Source organism: Microtus ochrogaster, chromosome 21 (genome assembly GCF_000317375.1).
Source record: "Microtus ochrogaster isolate Prairie Vole_2 chromosome 21, MicOch1.0, whole genome shotgun sequence".
Taxonomy (NCBI): domain Eukaryota; kingdom Metazoa; phylum Chordata; class Mammalia; order Rodentia; family Cricetidae; genus Microtus; species Microtus ochrogaster.
Genome location: NC_022022.1, coordinates 32901707 through 32918347, shown reverse-complemented (window position 1 = coordinate 32918347; position 16641 = coordinate 32901707). Strand labels below are relative to the sequence as shown.

The 16641-nt window shown below is 43.2% G+C and overlaps 1 non-coding gene across 1 annotated transcript; it reads left to right on the top strand.

Annotated features, from left to right (window-relative positions):
• Nucleotides 1-5284: 5284 nt before the first annotated feature.
• LOC113457254 lies at nucleotides 5285-5391 on the top strand. The gene has a single exon (XR_003377882.1). It is a non-coding gene; the product is annotated as a U6 spliceosomal RNA (small nuclear RNA).
• The last annotated feature ends 11250 nt before the right edge of the window (nucleotides 5392-16641 follow it).

Sequence of the window (16641 nt, the reverse complement as noted above, 5' to 3'; positions counted from 1 at the left end):
TACCAAGACCATTTCCTTAACACATGCCAGGATCTCTGCTCTGTTCTGTTGGCCAACATGCATGTATGTCCTTATACCAGTATTACTCTGTTTGCATTACCGTGGTTTTGTAGCAAATTTTAAAGTCAAAATGTGTGACCCTCACTCCCCACTAGAGATTTATTCTTCTTAATAACCATGGTGACTGTTCAGAGTGCCATGAGATGTCACAGAAATGCTAGGGAGGCTTTTCTTCTACAAGACAACAGGAATTTGGATTGGGACTGATAGATTGTTTTGGGTCGTACTGTGGTTTGAGTGTGAAAAGTCCTCCATAGGTTCATGTGTCTGAACACTCAGTCCCCTGCTAGTGGTGCGGTTTGGAGGGTTGGGGACCTTTAGGAAATGGCATCTCACTGGAGGAAGTGAGTTCTAGGGTGGGCTTTGAGGTGGTATAGCCCCACTCAATTTCCGATTCTTCCTGTGCTTCCTGAATACTACCAGTGTGTTGTGGCCAGCCAGCCTCCCACTCTGGCCACTATATTTTCTCTGTCATGATGGTATGTCTCCTTTCAAACTGGGAGCCGAACAAACCCATTCTTCCTGAAATTGCCTCTTGACAGGTATTTGGATGAGGAAAGCAACTAATACAAGCAGTATTGACATCTTAGCAAAGTAAAATCTTCTACTCTGCTAACAAGAGATGAATTTCCACTTATTTATGATTTTGCGATTTCTTCCATCCATGTTTTATGTTTTTAGTTATATAAATCTCACTTTGGTTAATCCCTAAGTATTTTGTTATTCTTGATGCTCTAGCAAATTAGATTATTTTTGAAATTTCCTTTCCAGACTGCTCATTGTTTGTGTCTAGAAATGCAACTAACTTTTGTGTGGTGCGGGTGTGCATGGTGCATGTGTGTGTGGTGCAGATGTGTGCGGTGCGGGTGTGTGTGGTGCAGGTGTGCGTGGTGCAGGTGTGTGTGGTGCAGATGTGTGTGGTGCAGGTGTGTGTGGTGCACGTGTGTGTGGTGCAGATGTGTGCGATGCGGGTGTGTGTGGTGCAGGTGTGTGTGGTGCACGTGTGCGTGGTGCAGACGTGTGCGGTGCAGGTGTGTGCGGTGCAGGTGTGTGTGGTGCAGACGTGTGTGGTGCAGACGTGTGTGGTGCAGACGTGTGTGGTGCAGGTGTGTGTGGTGCAGGTGTGCGTGGTGCAGGTGTGTGTGGTGCAGGTGTGCGTGGTGCAGATGTGTGTGGTGCAGATGTGCGTGGTGCAGATGTGTGTGGTGCAGATGTGTGCGGTGCAGGTGTGTGTGGTGCAGATGTGTGCGGTGCAGGTGTGTGTGGTGCAGATGTGTGCGGTGCAGGTGTGTGTGGTGCAGATGTGTGTGGTGCAGGTGTGTGTGGTGCAGGTGTGCGCGGTGCAGGTGTGTGTGGTGCAGGTGTGCATCGTGCGGGTGTGTGTGGTGCGGGTGTGTGTGGTGTGTTTATGAGTGTGTGTGTGTGTGTGTGTGATCATTAGGATTTTCTATGTATAGCATCTCTCATCTGTAAGGAAGGTAATTTATTCCCTTTCTGATTTGTATTAAAAATATTTATTACTTTATTTCCCCTTTATTTTTTTTACTGCTTTTCTCTTTTCTTTTCTTTCTCTCCTTTTCTTTTCCTTTTTTCTATTGTGTTAATAAAAAGTTTTGAACAAAGGCAGAATCTAATTGTCCATGCTCTTACAGGTAAAGATTTTGGTTTTTCAGCATAATTTATGAAGTTAACTGTTAACTTCCCTATATGCCTATTACACTACGGTACCTTCTATTTCTAGTTTGTTGAGTATTATCATGAAATATATTAAATTGTGTTATCATGAAATATATTAAATTGTGTTAAGTGTTTTTTTTTCTGAACCCATTGATATAATTATTCTTTTTATTATGCTATGTATTCATTGACCAATTTTAAGGGGTTACACTACTCTTGTATATGATGAGAAGTTCTTGTGGTGGTTTGAACGAGAATGCTCACACACCTCCCCCCAACACACACAGTAGGCTCATATATTTGCATGCTTAGTCCCCACTTAAACTGTTTGGAAGGATAGGGACAGTGGATCTCAACCTTCCTAATGCTGCGACCCTTTAACATAGTTCCTCATGTCATGCTGACGCCCAACCATAAAATTATTTTCATTTCTATTTCATAACTGTAATTTTGCTACTGTGATGAACCAAATGTACATATCTGATATATGACCCCTGTGAATGGGTTGTTTGACCCCCAGGTTGAGAACTGTAAGCGAGCCACTCAGTTAAATGCTTTCTATTAGAAGAGGTGCCTTGGTCTCCTCGCAACCACAGAACGGTAACTGAGGCAGTTCTCCCTTGGTTATATGTAGAGTCCTCCAAATATGCTGTTGAATTCAATTTCCTGGTATTTTGTGGAGAAATTTTACAACATAGAGCCTACAGGGTACCCTTTCTTGTAGTGATTCATTAGGGTTTCGATCAGGGTAATGCTAGCCTCATAGAGTAATCTAGTAAATGTGTTGTCCCCTTCAAGTTTTTTGGAGGTTTTTTTAGAAGAACTGGCATTAGTTCCTCATTAAGTGATTGGCAGAACTCAGTTGTGAGAGCACTTGACCCAGAACTTGTGTAGAAAGGTTTTTGATTACTGATTATGCAACTGATAACAGATTATCAAAATATATTGAAGCAAAACCTCACACCACTGAAAGGAGTAGCATTATCAGCTCACATTCCCAATAATGGCTATAACAATCAGGCCCAATATAAGTAAGTTTGGAATTTTTAATAATATACCTGCCTTAGGTCTCCTTCTATGTCTGTGATCTCTCCTGAGAAGATTTGGTGTTCTAGAACTGGGCCCTTTCATGCTGGCTACCCTGGTACTACCTTACAATGCCTTTTATTTCTATAGTGTACGTAGTAATGTTTCTACTTTTATTTCTAATTTTAATAATTTGAATCTTTTCTCTCTTTTAGGCCATCTAGCTAAAAGCTTGTCAATCATTAATCTTGTCAAGGAAGTCTCTTTTGGTCTCACCAATTTGCCCATTGTTTTTCAATCCTCTGCTCCATTTACCTCTGCTCTTATCTTTATTATTTCCTTTCTGTGGATAGTTTTGGAACTGGGTTGCCCATCTTTTTCCCAGTTCCTTAAATTGGAAAGTTGGGTTGTTAATTTGAATTTTCAGTTTGAGATTTGTTGGCTTCTTTTTTAAAAAAAATAAGCATTCAGTGCTATAAATCCCCCTCAGTCTGTTCTGCTTCTAATGCACATCATAGACTCAGGTGTATTGTTTTCTTCATCTGCATCCAAGTGCTTCCAAATTTCTCCTGGGATCCTTCTTTGACTGGTTGTTTAGGGATGTGGTGTTTAGTTTCCCTAAATCCAGGACTTTTCCAGTTTTCCTGCAGCTACGGATCTCTAACTTCATCTTATGTTGCTATCTAACCCTCGAACGTCACTGAGACAATCTGAGGAACAGCATATAAAAGTGCTGTGTGAACCAGAGGAGGCGGGTGTGCCTACCATCAGGGGGTGTGCCTCTGCAGGGGGCTCTCTATAATCCCTCTTTCTTTCCCTGTGTCTGTTGTTCTGTTCTTTACTCAGAGTGAGGTAGTTAAGAATCCAACTACAATCAGAAGCCTATCTATGTTTCCAGTTTGTTCTTATGGAATAATATTGTTGAACACTGTGAAGAGGTGTCTTTGCCAAGGCACCTTCTGGTTAGTTTAGTGAAAGAGCTGCCTGGCCCACAGCTAGGCAGGAAGAGTTAAACTGAGAGGATGCTGGGATGAAGGGCGGAGTCACAGAAAGAGATGCAGAGGAAGCAGATGAACATACTCTACTGAGATAAGGTACTGAGCTATGTGGTAGAATATAGATAAAAATATGGGTTAACTTGTGTTGTAAGAGCTAGTTAGTAGCAAGCCTAAGCTATAAGCCAAGTATATATAATTATAAGTCTCCGTGTGGTTATATGGCTGTTGGGATAAAGCTGACAGGTGGTCCCCATGAAAAAACTCTGTGTTCTGTTGTGATTTGCTTCATATATTTCTAATGACCTAGTACATAAATGTTTACAATTTTATCTCTTAATTTAGTTACCACTTATAAATATGAAATGCCCACCTTTATCTTTTGTTTCCTTTATAAAATCTCCTTTGCCTGCTATTACCATAGCTTACCCCTGCTCCCTTTTCTTTAGTATTAAATTTCTTCTTCCATTCTTTCGTTTTCAGTTCAAATGTGTCTGGAGCTTTAAAACCGTCTCTTCTAGATAGCATGTGTGCCCCTCTTGTATCCTGTATTCACCCTGCTGATTTGTCTTTTAATTAAAAGATCTTCATACATTTTCGTCTCAATCAATTATTGAAAAGAAAGATCTTTCTATATCATCTTGCCTTTTGTTTTTCTGTGTTTTATAATTTGATGACTTTTTTTGTTTTTTGATTTTTTTATTTTTTTTTTTTTTTTGAGACAGGCTTTCTCTGTGTAGCCCTGTCTGTCCTGGAACTCACTCTGTAGACCAGGTTGGCTTCTGCCTCTTGAGATGAGAGCTGGGAGCAAAGGCCTGGGTCACCACTGCTCGGATTGCTCATTGTTTTTAATGAGACAGAATCTCAGGTAGCCAAGTTGACCTCAAACTCACCACAAGCCACAGACAGCCAGATGTTACACTTCCTAAAGAAGAATATGTTATATATAATATAATTTATATTTGATATAATTTAACAGAAAGGTGGGGCAGAGGAAATGGTTTGATGCACAGGCTCTAGAAGTAGGAACTAAATTGCTCAAGCCCTATGTGCCCACCATTATCCACGTCTAAAAGGAATTCTGATCTGGGTGACAAAAAATGACTGGGAAACATTTCAATCTCTTATTCATAAAGCCATATGTCTTAGGGTTTTTACTGTTGTGAAGAGACACCATGACCTTGGCACCTGTAATAAGGAAAACGTTTCATTGGAAGGTGGGGGCTCCTTACAGTCCAAAGGTTCAGTCCATTTTAGAATGGTAGTGTGCAGGCAGACATGGCGCTGGAGAAGTAGCCGAAAGTCAGCAACAGGAAGTCAACTGACACACAGGGCAGTATCCCAAGCATAGGAAACCTCAAAGCCTGTTCTCACAGTGACATGCTTCCTCCATCGAGGCCATACCCACTCCAACAAAGCCACACCTCCGAACAGTGCCACTCCCCGAGATTACACGGGTCAATTACATTCAAACCACTACATTCCGTTCCCTAGTTCCCATTAGCTTGTAAGAATATCAGAGTGCAGTGCTCGCTTCGGCAGCACATATACTAAAATTGGAACGATACAGAGAAGATTAGCATGGCCCCTGCGCAAGGATGACACGCAAATTCGTGAAGCGTTCCATATTTTTGGACCCTCCCCATCTCTGCAACACAGGGGCCCTTGTCATTGACATTTGCTCGACCATGGCAATTCATAAATAAATAGGAGACGTTAGTGAAAAAAAAAAAGAATATCAGAGTGCAAAATTCATTTAGTCCAACTTCAAAAGTCCCCATAGTCTATCACAGTCTCAACGATGTTTTCAAGTCCAAAGTTCAAAGTCTATTCTGAGATTCAAGCAAACTGTTAACTGAATCCCCTATAAAATCAAAATCAAGAATCAGATCACATACTTCCAACATATAATGGCACACGATATGTACTACCATTCCAAAACCCAGGGGAGGGAGCATAGCAAGGACCAGAGCAAAACAGAAAACCAGTTGAGCAAACTCCAAACTCTTTATCTCCATGTCTAATGCCAAACCACTCCAGATCCCCGGCTCCTTTCAGCTTTGTTGACTGGAACACACTTCTTTCTCCTGGCTGGCTCCACTCCCCATTAGCAGCCCTCCTCAGCCAGTATCCCACAACGCTGGCATCTCTAATATCTTGGGGTCTCCAAGTCAACTCAGGCTTCGACTTCACAGTTTCATACAATGGCCTCTCCACTAGACCTCCATACAGGGATACCCCTGACACAATCCTGGCCTCAGTGGTTTTATTCTGTAAATCCCTCCTCTTCCTGTAACTCTAAAGCCAGAACCATGTGGCAGAAGCTGCCAAGTTCTGCTGCTTTCTGGGGCTAGAACCTGGACACCAGTCTTTTACCGCCTAAGCTTAGCTGTCCAGAAACTTACTCTGTGGATCAGGCTGGCCTCAAACCAGGAGACCTGACAGCCTCTGCCTCCAGGTGTTGGGATTAAAGGTGCTCTAACCAGTTCCTTAGTTTAAATAGGAAACTCAGCTGGGTGGGATCTTGTCCTGAGGCCACCACTTCCTTTACTCAATTTCTGCTATATTCCATTTCCTGGTATTTTTTTTTCTCTTCAAAATTTACATTTTCCAATTTACTCTGCTTGGCTTGCTCCTTTTCCTTATACCTCTGCATTAGAGTGACCACTAATATCCACACGACAGAGGGGGTTTTTTTTGTTTGTTTGTTTTTTTGTTTTTCGACAGAGTTTAAACTAGGCCGTTTTGCAATTTCTTCTGCCAAAGGAATTAAGCCAAAACATTTCACTTTAGCCTCAGGCAGACTCTTCAGACAAGGACAAAAGGCAGCCATCTTCTTTTGCCCTCTTTCTTGCTCCAAGCGGAAGTGTGTTCTTTCCTCATCGGCTGTCGTGATTCTTCCACGAGCATGTGGGCTCCTTTATCTAGTGTTAGTTACACAAAAACATTTAGTATTCTTGTGGAGGAAGCCACATTTATAAACGGCCCAAAGCCTAACGTGTTCAAGGACCAATGCTGGAAGCAGGTCTCCACAGCGTGCTAGGAATCTGTGGACATCACGGCTGCTACTCCTGTGGTGCTAGGTCAGAAAAGGGCATCAGATCCTCTAGAACTGGAGTTTCAGATGGTTGTGAGCCACCATATGGACACTGGGAATCAAACCCAGGTCCTCTACAAGAGCAGCGAGTACTCTTAATTCCTGAGCTACCTCTCCAGGCCACCTTTGAATTCATCTTTAATAAAATACTACATGAAATGAGCATCTGGTGTTAGGTTCTGTATTGCTTTCAGTGGTTTCCTAAGGCTGTGCAGCCACTGATGAAACAAAAGGCAAGCGGCTCAGACTGAGCTCAAGGCTAACACTGCAAGTTGTGTGAAAACCCCTGCAGTATACAGTGGTACACCCACCATCCCAGCACTGGAGGTAAGAGGATTGCAAGTTTGAAGCTAGCTTGGGCTACACAGTGAGACTTTGTGTGAGAGCAAACAAAACACGTCCTAGAAAAGTCAGAAAGTCAAGTCTCATCATTTTAGTGACTGACTGTAAGGGGGAGGAAACAATAGGAAAGCCTCTTCACAATAAAGACTTGGTTTCCGTGGGGAGATGACGAGAACATATATTGATTTGACGCTTGCTGTATGACAGGACCCTCCCAATTGTTTTATATGTGCTGCCTTAGATCATATTGTTAAATTGTTATGAGACATTCATCACTGTGATCTGTTTATCACAGAGGAAGTGGAGAGGGTAAATAGCTTATCCAACGTCGTGTGGTCAGGAAGTCACGGGGCTGGGGTGTTAGCCATTGAATTCCTATGTTTATCTTTCTGCCACCCCACCCGTGTGTGTATATGTGTGAAGCTGTTTTTTATACTAGAACTTGCTTTATAATGAATAATAGACAGTTCGATGTCAGCCTCGATTGGCGTTATTACTTTGATGAAATACAGAGTCCATTGTAGCATCCTATTAGAGTGTGCAGAGTGGGAGAGAAGGCACGCACTGTTTGCTCCTCCCAAACGAGGTCTGGCCCGTGCGTTCCATGCGATGGGTGGTTCATGAATGAATGGAACTAAATAGTCTATCTGTTTAAGAGACTCCTTGAGCTGAGTGAAAATGAATATTAAAATACGTTTAGTTGTTATTTATGAAAATCCCTGCTGGGAGATGGGGCGTGCGTCTTTAATCCCAGCACGTGGGAGGCAGAGGTGGATCTCTGAGTTTGAAGCTGTCAGGTTTACAGAGTGAGTTCCAGCACAGCCAGTGATACATAGAGAAACCCTGTCTTGAAAAACTAGTCAAGTGGCTCTGACAGACTTGCTATAAAGCACGCAGACAGTCCTTTAGGAAGAGAGCCACGTTAAAAGTGAGACTTGGAGATGTCTCAGGCTCCCAAAGAAGGCCAGCAGAAGCAGCCGTGGGACACAGGAAGACCACTGCAAATCTCTGAGCCTGATTCCTTCCTTAGTCAAGCAGGAATAACTCTTTGTTAAGACTATAGTTGGAGATACTGGATAGATGGGAGTTTTATTGTTAAAAATGTGATATTTTTTCTTTTCTTTTTTTTTTTTTTTTGGTTTTTCGAGACAGTATTTTTTTCATAAAAATTCAATGTAATGGTTTAGATAAAATGGGCAGTTCTGGGCCACAAGGGGCAGCTGGTCCCACCAGCAGAGACCTCTGTGGTCCCAGGCTGGTGGGAGCCCATGGGGCAGCCAGTCCCACACGGAGTCATGGCGGGTGAGAGACGGATACACACGCCATGCAGAGACTGGGGTATAGTTTATTTAGTGAGTTATGGAAGGGAAGGGGGGAGGGACGGAAGAAGGAAAAGAGGCCCCAGCCACCTCTTGGGAAGACAGATGGGAGAGAGAGTGTAGTCTGGAAGGAAGGAAGACATCTACTTGCCTCAGCAGAAGAGGGAATGGGCGGAGCTTGTCTCTTAAAGGGACAGGACAAGTCAGCAGCAGGTCATAAGTCGGCAGAGGTTCTACCCTGTCACAAATGTGTGGGTGAGGCCCAAGCCCTGGGCCACTGAACAGATGAATACCTTCACAGCTGCCAACCTGTGCCCAGTCAGAGTGCACACCTGTGTTGCTCTTATTCGTGGACGGATTCCAAATCCAAATGAGTAATCAATCCTGTGTCTGTGCAGGTCACAGTGGGCTACGAGGAAGGTGGCCTGACTCTGAACATCCCCTGAGATAGAATCATCGGGCCTTGGCAAGTTACATGTAGAGTATGTCTAAAAGAAGAAAAATATCTCAGCAGGTAAAGACCCTGCCTACAAAGCCTGGTGGCCTGAGTTTGATCCTTGGGACCCTCGTGGTGGAGGGGACCAACGCCCCCAAGTTGTTCTCTGACTTCTAAATGTCTGGTATGGCATGTGCACCTACCACCACTGTGTGCATGTGTTTATGTGTGCATGTGTGTGTGCATGTGTGTGTGTGCATGTGTGTATGTGTGCATGTGTGTGTGCATATGCACACATGTATACACTAAATAAAGATAATTTCTTTGAGAAAGATAATTTTCAGGGGTTGGGGATTTAGTTCAGTGATAGGGTATTTGCCTAGTGCGTGCCAGGACCTGCTTTCCATCCATGCAGCACTAGAAAGAGAAAGACTGACTTTGCGCATTTTCACTGACTTGCACAGGTATCTGTTTCCCCTCTACAAACTGGTCTGTTCTAAGGCCAACATTCTCCTCGCTGGCTGCTGCTTTAAGAACATACATGAGACCTGGTAACCGCCAATCGGATGCGAGAGTTCATAGCTGTAAACTTGTCTCTTAAAGAAGAGAGCCGCCCTTTCCTGTGGATACAATTGTGCCTGGCAATACGTGGACAATCTGCAACCATGGTGGTACCAATCTGAGGATAAAGCAATGTGGATGTAGGCTGAGCTGGATACTAGAAAGAGCATGTGCACTGAGTTCCTTCAGTGAGGTCCGTAGCCAGTGAAGTCTAGTTCTGAACCTGTGATTTGGGGGAGTAGATTTCTGTATTATTTAAGACAGCTGAATAGATACAGATAGGATTTCTGTTATATGCAGCGTGAAGTACCTAAAAGCCAGAACCTTCTTTCGTAGGGCTTTTATCCTTCTTAGAGTGAAGTAGCAAAGGACTTAGAAATGTTGCCAATGACCCAAAACAACAGGCCTGACGGTATAATACTCTTGGCCGAAGGAAAAAGCTTTGGCAGGAGGAAAAGGGCTGGATGAGAAATCAATTCCGGTGTGAGAGCAGGCAACAAATCATATGTACATTGATTTATGACACAGAAGGAAACAAACCAGTTGAGGAATTGTGTGTGCAAATCTGCAGTGCCCCGGAGCAGTGGTTTCCAAATGTCGTCTGTGACCTGCTCGCGGGTCACACAAACAATTTATCGGGTCCAGGCCAGCGTTCACGAAGTAGAAAAGAACAAATAGAATATGATAGGCAGCCCAGAACTGTCTGAGGCATAATGCCCCTTGGCCCTGTCCTTAGAATAATGAAGTTGGAGCTGAGAGACACCCTGCTGTGGCCCACAGTCTCCAGGGGACGGTGGGGGGGGGGGCGCTGGGGGAGGGAGACTTGGTATAAGCTGAAGAGGTGGTATCTGTAGCTGGGCCTTGGAAACAATGTGACGATGATTTGTACTCCTGTTTGTCTCTTTTCCTTGCCCCTTCTTCCTGTTCTTTAGGACGACCATCCAACCACAATGCCAGAACCAACACCCCGTACAGGACTTTGTCATCAGGCAAGCTTGGGGTAAACCCAAATTCAACAGAATCAAATTTACTTGAGGAAAAAAGGATGTAACTAAAGGAAGCATCTAATGAACCCAAATAAAACCTTTGCGATGGTGTGTATATCTAGATGTTTTTATAAGAATAGGAAGCAGCTTTCAAGTTTTTAAAATTTATTATTATTTGAACGTAGGGTCTCTCAATGTAATTCTCGATGTCTTAGAGCTTGTTATGTAGACAAGACTGGCCTTGAATTCACAGCGATCCTCCTGCCTCTACTCCTGATAGCTGAGATTAAAGGTAGGTGCCACTTTGCCCAGCCTAGCAAGCAATTTTATAAAACAGAAAGAAGGAAAAAGAGTGAGTTAGGGGGACAAAGATGACCCTGGGAAAGACCAAAGAAACTGAGGCCAAACCACAAAAATTAGAGGCAAAATTTAGAAATGACACAGAACAGAGGTTCATGGCTTGTGATGACTTGATAAGAATGGCCCCATAGGCCCAAAATCTTGAATTACGTGGTTCCCAATAGGTGGACTGTTTAGGAAGAATTAGGAGGTGTGGCCTTATTAGAGGAGGTGTGTTGAGGGAGATGGGCTTTGAGGTTTCAAAAGCCCATACTAGGCTAGGCCCATAGTCTCTGTCTCTGTCTCTCTCTCTCCTTCTCTTTCTCTCTCTCCATGTCCTTTGCTTTGATGGTTATAGACAAACTCTCTGAAACTGCAAGCAAGTCCCCAATTGAGCATTTCCTTTTATAAGTTGCCTTTGTCATGGTGTTTCATCATAGCAAAAAAAAAAAAAAAAAAAAAAGTCACACCAAGGAGTACAATGGTCCAAAGGGGACAGCCAGCAACTAAACATATGGAAAACCTGCTGGGAAGGGCTTGCCCTGCCTTTATGCCAGCAAGAATTCCCAGGAAAACTGGATAATTGAAAATACACTTACTTTTTTTTTTTTTAAATATTTTTTATTTATTATGTATACAATTTTCTGTCTGTGTGTATTCCTGAAGGCCAGAAGAGGGCGCCAGACCTCTTTACAGATGGTTGTGAGCCACCATGTGGTTGCTGGGAATCGAACTCAGGTCCTTTGGAAGAGCAGGCAATGCTCTTAACCACTGAGCCATCTCTCCAGCCCCCATACACTTACTTTTTTGTCCTAGAGAATAGTCTTTCATAAATATCCAAAAGAGAAAATAAGTCAATTGAAAAAAAAAAAAAAAACAGTGACTTCCCAAATATGGTATATCATGCTTAAGAGGTTGAAAAGTTTTCGCTAATTTTGAGAGAACTGGAAGGCAACTGGATTATTAAGGCACTAATGAACACAATTTATTTGAGTATCAAATACAGCATCATCTTCAGACGCTCCAAGACAGTCTGCTTGGCTCAACTGGTGCCTAGAGAGTTCTTTGGGCAGGCTGATCTAGTAAAAAGTTTTACCATAAGCATGTTAAATACTTTGCTGTGTTTTCTTCTCTATCTATTGTCTATGAAGAGGATACCTTTAACCCACGTGTGGTGTGCGTGAACTCACACAAACACACATCTGTACATTAGAATAAGAAATCTTTTGGAAACAACACAAAGGTATTTTTAGCAAGGTGAGTCCTCATCCAGCCTTGCTCTAGGACATCACAAATGGCGCGTCAGCCGACATTAATGGCACACATTTTCCCTGACGTGCGCTGACAGAGTATGACACGCGCAGTCTGAGAACCCTAATTTTTTCTATATTTAACTTTGGTCAGGCCCTCATTAGCGTTGAGTCAAGCTTTGGCTTCTGAGTTTCTAGAGAGCTGAAGAGGAATTGGAAAAGATCCAAAGGGAAGTGACAGAAACCATTAAGAGGATGGAGGCTAAAAACCCGGGGAGAGGTGAGCAGAGTTCACCTAGGAAACTGTGGACTGAGGGCTAAGATTGACTTAATAACTTTCATCAAGAATAGGGTGGTTTGTTTGAAGAAAGATGCTAGTTGGCTTCCCTCCATCTCTACAGAGAGGAAGAAATTGAATTAGGATGCAACAGGAGAGTTTTCTTTGACCCAAGGCAGAACTCAGCCACAAAGGTGATTAAATTCTGTCATTACTATCACTGGGGAGCTTTGAAAATATGCTCAACAACCAACAGTCTGGAATGGTTTGGGCAATTCACTGGAGGAGGAAATCCCCTTCAATGCTACATCTCCATGAATTCTCAAAAGCCGCCTTAAAAGGGAGGTCGGCTGGAGAGGGGTGGCTCACCACTTAGGAGTGCACTCTGTTCTTACAGAGGACTCCGAGTTCGGTTCCCAGTATGCACATCAGGCAGCTGACAGCTGTGTTTGAAAGTCCAGCTACTGAAGTCTGTTACGTGTCTACTGAGGTTCTGCTATGTTTCAAGGAGTATGTTAGTCCTAGGGCTCCCATGTTAGATAGAACATCTTCACCTCCAGCTAGGCAGGTAAGTGTGGGGAATAGCTCATCAATCTGGGATTCTGCTTGGCTTTGGCTATGTGCATACAGCACCCTGGTAACTCTCGTATGTGTGGTGCATGTACATGCCTCTTCTAATAACATACTTAGTGACCTAGGACCCCATGACCTTGCATGTACACCCTGCTCTGAACAACAGAGTAAGTCTATCCTCCCCTAAGAACTAACAAGGATTTTCTTTTTTGGATAGTTTGTATTCTAGAGCACACATGGGTATGGAAGATAAGGCTCCAATCCAGCCTAGACTGGTTTATGATGCAAGGGCAGAAGACAAATGTGTCCTTGATAGAACACCTAGGAAAACCCCTATTTACCATTTTATACTTATCCTTAATGGCTGCGTATATGATTAAAATCAGGTGCAATATAGGAAGGCACATGTAATAGAAAATAGATTATATTACTTAAATATATCAATCAATGTAGAAGACCACTCAAATAGAAGCTATCCCTTTTTTCCCTTTGACATCATAAAAAGAAACCCCAAACAATAATCCAGGCCCTCCCTGCCACCAGTACTCTCTCACTCAGGTGACCCACTGACTGTCCTGGTCATGTGATTCACGTAGTTCCTAATAAAACTTTCTGCTACTTTCCTTCTCGGGAGTGTGTCCTTTTTAATTTCTTGGATAAGACACTGAGATCCTGGAAACACCTGGTCCAGACAGCAACCACTAGTAGCACCAAGAGTTGACAAGCTGGTCAGGCTCTAGAGCTGTGTTACCAGATGACACTGTCATGGATGTTTAAGGTTAGTAAGGGACAGTACCATGAGGCCACTAGTACCTGATGGGCATTCAGGGAACATCTGCTCAAACAGAACTCTGGAAAGGAACTATGGAGACGGATCAGGTGTAAATCTATACAGGCGCTGTCTCTTGGAGAGAATAACGTGGCTGTTAAAGTAATCATACAAAGAAGCCAGGCATGGTGGCACATGCCTTTAATCCTAGCCCTTGGGAAGCAGGGGCAGGCAGATCTCTGAGTTCGAGACCGACCTGGTCTACAGAGTGAGTTCCAGGACAGCCAGAGCTAAAGAAAGAAACCGTCTTGAGAAAAGGAAGGAAGGAAGGAAGGAAGGAAGGAAGGAAGGAAGGAAGGAAGGAAGGAAGGAAGGAAGGAAGGAAAGAACAGAAAGGCTGGCTTAGCAGTGCTGACTGTATCCCAGGTGACGTACTGTATCAAATACCTAGTTAGCGTGAACTCTTTCAATCAACACGGCCCATATCCCTGACACATATGTGATCTGTGTTCCAGAAACTATACACTCCACAGTGAGTCAAACATGGAGTCTCTCTCAGATCCCCATGCAGCACAGAAAACTGGACAATAACTATGGAATCACTCTCCATAGTATTTTACCAGGGTTTTAAATGACTTGCTGAAATTGTGACATATTTACATAAAACATAAGGTATCCCCAAACTATATATCTCAAATTAGATGTGCAAAGTTAATGCACTTAAGAAAACACTTGGTATTCAGTTTTTAAATTTATAATACACAAAACCAGCAACCCTATTAAATCTTAGAGATGGGACCGCAGTGCCCAGTAAACCGTGTTCTGTGGAATTTTTTTGCTGTGCTCAATCTAATCCAGCACTATATGACCTCTTCTTCTTTGCCTTGTCAAAGATCTCCAGCATGGCCGTTACTTAGCTTAACTCTATAGTTGCTGGAGGTATCTGCTTGCTTGTTTTTTTTAAAACCATGTATTCCAGAATGGCCTCAATTTGCTACATAGCCAACTATAACCTTGAAGTCCTGATTCTCCTGCCTCTGCCTCCCATCTGCTTAGCTTATAGGCATTCAACAGTATGCTGGTTTTATACAGTGCTGGGGATCAAACCCAGGATCTCCTAGACACTCTACTCTCTGAGCTACTCCTCAGCCCTCATTTATTTTGAAGGAAAGCCTCATCTTTCCAAAGCCCTTCTTTCATTAGTATAGCTTCATGTGGTCCAGAGAACACGCAGGAGAATTCCCAAAAAGTCTGTTATGCCTGATTGTAATAAGCATGTTTTTACATACTGACAGGGTAATTTTTAAACAGTCACATCAACATATCCTGCTTCAGTGATATTGCATAAAATATATACAAAAATTTAATTCCATGTTTACAGCCTCCACCTGAGCAGTCTTCTTTGTCAGGTCTGGATAGAAACAGACATTTTGGAAGAGAATCAACTTTACTGTTAAATGGAGCCTTCCTTGTGTCTATGTTATCAGGGCAAAGCAGCGACCCAGGGAAGAGGAGAAAGGACTTTACAGGGCAAACAGAACTCCAAACACCACACTCTCAGATGGCTTTATGGACACACACAACTAAATATGCATATTGAAATATATATATATATATACTTATTTAAAATAACTCCTTAATTTATAATTTGTTAATACATTAGCCTGGGATAAAACTGCTGAATTATGCTTGGAAATATTATGCCTGTAATGACAGCAGAATGACCCTGTGTTTAAACATATGCACACGCAATTGTACATATATGTGCATACGTATCAACTAAACTTAAATGCAAATATTAAAAATATAAGGAACCTAATATAGCAATGCTTAGTTGGGTTCATCAAGGAGACCTAAGAGCAGGATTGACGGAGCTGGTTTCCCTGGCATCTCATGGTTCTCCCTGCGAGTAACTGAGCTTTCCACCTCTGTTCTTACACAACAGATAATGGTCACATTCAGCGAGGGTCCAGCCATGGGACCCTTGTTAATTATCTGATTAAAGGTCCTATTTATAAGTAATGCCTAACATTTACTGAGCAACTATAGGCAGGAAGTACTTTGATGTGGCATCTATTTGACTGGAGAGATAGCTCAGTGGTTAAGAACACTGGCTGAGCTTTCGGAAGTCGTGAGTTCGATTCCCAGCACCCACATGGCAGCTCACAAACTTCTGTAACTGTAGTCCCATGGGATCTCTTCTGGTGTGCAGTTGTACATGCAGACAAAACACCCATATATACAAAATACACAATTAAATCTTTAAGAAAAGAAATGCGTACATTGATTAGCTTGTCCCCTACCAATCACAGAGACAGGCTGTGTCCTCATCTCCAGCATCCCGTATCTTAGATCCTATCACTGTCTGTCCACCACAAATCTCCCTCAGGGTCCTGCCTTCCTCGGTCCCACACTGATGTCCAGACTGGTCCTGTAGCATCTGAGTGAGGACCCGCATCCTCCTCCTGTAGGACTATAGGTTTGTACCACCTTGCCCAGCCTTTACCTCCTCTAGTGATGCAAGCTTCATCCTTCCCATCTTTTACATTAAAGACCTCAACACTCCCTCTTTCTTCTCTTTCCCTGTCTCGGGAATAACTCGAATGACAGTACAGGCTATACAGCACACATGGTAGAAAAGTAAGCCCGCGTTAACAATCTTCTAAGAGATGGAGGGAAAATGTCTTGATTACAGGGCGTATGAGTACGTTGCCCTTCTCCACTGAATATCCCAAGCCCTCCTGGCCTCCACCCTTCCCCGTTCAGCCTCTCGGCACAGTGGTCAGTCTCACTTCATACTGCCAGTCCCCATCAAGCCAGCGAGCTTTCAGAGGGAAAAGCCAGTCCAGACCACAGCCTCTGGTTTCTTTCCCTGGTGCTGCTCTGGCCGCATCCTCTGCCCGCCAAACTCCCTTCCTACAGTGCTAAGCAGAG